The sequence below is a fragment of the Anoplopoma fimbria genome, chromosome 16 (assembly GCF_027596085.1).
Source record: "Anoplopoma fimbria isolate UVic2021 breed Golden Eagle Sablefish chromosome 16, Afim_UVic_2022, whole genome shotgun sequence".
Classification (NCBI taxonomy): domain Eukaryota; kingdom Metazoa; phylum Chordata; class Actinopteri; order Perciformes; family Anoplopomatidae; genus Anoplopoma; species Anoplopoma fimbria.
Genome location: NC_072464.1, coordinates 22,237,310 through 22,242,135, shown reverse-complemented (window position 1 = coordinate 22,242,135; position 4,826 = coordinate 22,237,310).

Genomic DNA, 4,826 nt, shown 5'->3' with positions numbered 1-4,826 from the left:
AACATGCAGCTGAGAAGTCACTGGTTTTAATCCCGGTCTGGAAGACAAATATGGAATGAGCTGCAATGTTATGCCCTTAAGCAAGGCATTTTATACCCAAGTGATGCTGCTCAGTGGCAGCCAATAGAAGACTGTGGTTGTGCTGGGAAGCTACCAGTGTCGAACTTTATCACAGCTGTGACTGGAAAACAGCTTCAAACTGATGATCCACATCCAGAGACTTTTTAAACTGACTTTGACTAATGCATTATATTTGATTTTATTGTTATTTGTAGTTATTTTTCTTGGAAATTGGATGCTGTCCTCCCTCAAAAGACGACCCCATAGGTTGTGTGTACAAGCAGTACGTCACCATGCCTTCACGCTACACTAGTTAGAAAATATGAGCAAAACAAAGTTGTCACTCATAATTCCAAGTAGGTCTTCCAAGTAGGCTTGTACCAGCCAGTCACAGCACAGTAGGGCGGGACTAGATGGAACAAATGGAAAGGAAAAATAACGCATTTGTGTCTAAATTTCATTCATTTAGTAAGTACATTCGTAAGTTAACTTATATCTAATTTTTGTTTTATTTTATTTCGTTTCCTAAAACTAACCAAATTGCGACCATTTTACAATGTAACCCGAATATTTGAAACTATTACAACGCGTTGATCTCCTGCCACCAATGGGGACCTACTTTAGAAAGACGCTCCTGTGGGTCGTATTAGAGGATAGAAAGTTGTAACGAACAATCTATGTGGTCGTATGGGTTGGATAGAAATTAAGTTGTTTATACTATATGAAAAAAAGTAATGTTTAATGGTTTGTACTTGACTTTCTGGTCTTAGAATCATTACAAATTATTCATTAATTTAATGAAAATATTGTATCTTGGAATTATGATAACGTTTTTTTGTAATAGCACTCATTTTCATGCAACTGTAAGGTTGTTATACTGATACTTACCTGCAATAAAATAATGATACCGTAACATTGTAAGGATATTAGCATTATATTATCCCTATTTCCTTATTATTTGTGTTTCTATTTATAATATAGTATCCCTTCTTATCACACCTTACGTTGTCATGTTTTTATTACCCTATAATACCCTCATGCTTTTGCTCCATTTCGACACTATTACACAAAAATAAACCACAACGTTACCACTTATTAGAACCAAGATTTAACAGGCTTTTACATTTGCAATTACCATGGCATTACCCAAACATTACACTGTTGTACACTTGACATTGACACCCCTATTACCTTGTTATTGTTAAGCTGTGAACCAGGGTATTTATCTAGAATCATTCCTGGATTACTTGTGCACGACGAGCGATGATTATTCCTGAATGTTCTCCACCATATCAAAACTAAAAAACCTTCCTGAAAAGCAAAACTATAGTGTCTCTGAAGCGTATATTTATTGTAGTTACTAATACCCTTCAAATCAAAACATTTATCCTTGTTTTTTATACATAACATTTCTACTTTTCTCCAGATATTTGTAATTTAAATGTGGTCCAGCTGATATATAATAGTACATGAAGTCCACTCTATCAGGTGATTAGACAGCTGATGTGTGTCTGTCTGATGAGGTATGACTGCTCTATTTACCAGGGGTGGATTTGTTAACTCTACCACTTTCTTACATCCTGGTCACATGACTACAAGTTTACATGAACACACACACACACACACACACACACACACACACACACACACACACACACACACACACACACACACACACACACACACACACACACACACATATTAGCTAAATAGCTCTGCATCTGCTTATATCTTGACAATCCTCCATATGTGATATAAGGCAGATGAAATGTAGTGATGAAGTTATCCTTCAGGGCTTTCTGCTAGAAATCTCCTTAGGTTTAGGCAACAAATCTACTTGGTTAAGTTAAGTAAAGTTCATGGTTTGGGTTTAAATAAACCCCTCCTAGCAGAAAACCTTGAAGGCAAACTTCTCCAATATGCAGATGACACCTGATAGATGTGATTGTAAGGCATTTTATCTAACCAATGAATCAATGGATTATTTGACAGCCAAGGATAAGAAATAATAGCAATGCTACTGATAATAATACAATCAATAGCACAGTACTACCACGACCAACAGTATTCAAATTATTACTAATACTGCTTCTGCTAATATTGCAATAACTACTTATACCACTACTACCGCTGCTACTGCTTCCAATATTGCTTCTTAGTATAAAAAAATATTAAAAAATAACTTTTCCTCTTGAAATTTCCAGCAGCAAAAAAATGAGGAGCTGGCCATGTATCGACTTCATGCTCCCTCTGCTTTACAACTTAATTCTCTGAACAAACAGTTCAAACACCAATCACCAACTCAGGCTGTTACTTCACCTTAACGTCTAACTTTATCTCTGAGTCAACACATTCAGGGGAGATGCAGCGGAGCGTATCCTGCTGCCAGTACTGATGGGTGACACTGACATCTGACTGCAGAAATGGATCCCAAACTCAGGTAGGAGGACGCTTCTGACCTTTGATTACTGCAGCGATGTTTGGTTTTGAATCAACAGGCTAATTCGGTTTATTTTACTGTGGTTGGATTTTTGCCAACCTGAACTGAATGTATTTCAAGTCTGTGTTGTTTTGTTTCCGTGATCCAGACCAAACCTCAAAAGAGAAAGAAAGAGACGCTTTCAAATATTGTAGTTGTTGTAGGTTCACACTGCTTTAAACATAAAGTCATATGGAATGAGTTTTAGGATCTTAAATATCAGCACTAGACCGACCTGTAAGGCTTTGTTCAGATAGACAATAGCTAAGTGTCCTCATTCATTTCAATGAGAGAAAAACAACTGTCTCCTTTAAATGTAAATGTGATAAATCCGCTGTTTACCTGACGATCATTGAGACTGAGGATAAAATGAGTTGTAAACTGTTAGTGAACAGCTGTGCAGTGTTATAGCATCTGTTTATGCCTCATAACTCAGAGATGGATTACTTAAACTGGACTTCCTGGATTGTACTCCACTGGGACCTGTAGCAACATTCCTGCAATGACCCGAAACCCAATGCAGAGCTATTATTGGTCCCAACGCACAGTTTTTGAAAAATAAATCATTCTGCCTTCATTAATTGGAAAGCTGTGACAAAATAAATATTGGACTAATACTTAAAGTTGTAAAAAAGAAATTCCATTGGAAACCATTTTGAGAAATTGGTCTTTGGTTGTATTTATACTTGAAAGCAAAATACACATTCATTAATTAAGATGACGTATGTGAGTTTGATACTAGGGAGCTGTTTCCACTTTCATCTACTGCAGGAAGAAGAAGTTTCTCTGTGTTCACCTTAAATCTGAGTTTAAGACGTGTTCGTACCAGAGGATTTTGTGATTTCATAACTAGTTTGAAAGCTAATCATGGTTCAAAATGCAACTAACCAAAGTCATGTGGAAACTTACAGTGACAGGGGTGTTGTAGTGTAGTAAGATTCTTTTTTTATGTCTGTAAACATATCTGCAGGGGATGTTCAATTGTTTACATTTTTCTGGCAAACAACCTCAGGTGTTTGTGTGAATAATGGCTGGTCAAAGACAGAAGTGATTTTTCTATTCCAACACAAAACCTCTTAAAAAACATCCCATCCCTCTATAGTATTAAGACTTGTCTACATACCAGCTGTTTCAGCTTCGTTTTTTAAGTTGTCTAACTCACAGATTTCAACTGATATTTTGTCAATACTCAACACAGTTTGCGTAACCAAGGGCAGATTATGAGCAAATTGGCCCTTGGGCACAGACTTTGAAGTTATTTAACATCTCTTAGTAGTTGTTTTGTCTCTTTTTGTAGTAATTTTGAGTTTGTTTGGCCCGTTTTTCATAGTCGTTGTGAGTCTATTTTTGTCTTTTTGCAGTCGATTTGCTCCTCTTAGTATTTTTTTGTGTCTCTTTGTAGTTTCGGACGGAGACGGACTAAAGCATTGTTGGTTTTAGTCTTGTCATGGGATTTTTTGATAATAACTAAGACAAAGAATATTGCCAGACTTATTACATCCTTAGTGCTGCTTCTTGTGTATAAGTATTGATCCAATACAGTAAATACCAGTAGCACTTTTAAAAAACTAAATACAAGCATCAGTCCACTCCGTCAACAATGCCATGTTCAACTTCAGTCATATCTGTCTACCGGTATACGTTATATTAAGTTTTAATGTTAAAGGAGTAAGATACTTCCATCATCACTCTCACCTGTAAACTGAACTGAAGGAGAAAACACTGCTGATTTGAAATCCTCTTTATAAAAACATTCTGGCTGTGGAGGCAGCATGAGTAAACAGTTATGTCTACAACTTCCATACGTGTGAATAGCTGTTACATAAAGCCATGAGGGTGGGTCGCTTTTCCTAAAACCACAAACTAGAACAACACTTAAAGAAAAATGAGCCGCTGGAACCACAGCAAGTTAAACATTGGGCCGAGATAGGATCAAAATATTTTCTTTAGAGGAAAGAGCTGAGCTGGACTGTCAGGTTTAAAGGATATTCAAGACTGGATCAAGTTAATTATGTGGGCGAAGGTGTGGAGGGTTTTTCCGTGAGGACGAGTTGAAGGATGTTTCGATAAGTCTTTATTGACAGTGAGTCATGTCAAATGATAAAGGCACAATCTTATATGTTAGTCCGAGCAGAAAGAGATGAGTAGGGAACAAATCCTCTGACATCTTCAAGCACTCAGAGGGTAGAAAGGAACCAGATGTGAGTTGTTTAGATGTAAAGTAAATGACCTGAACCCTCCTGGTGCCTGTAAGTAGAAAAAGAAAACTTATTTGGACTTCAGCAGA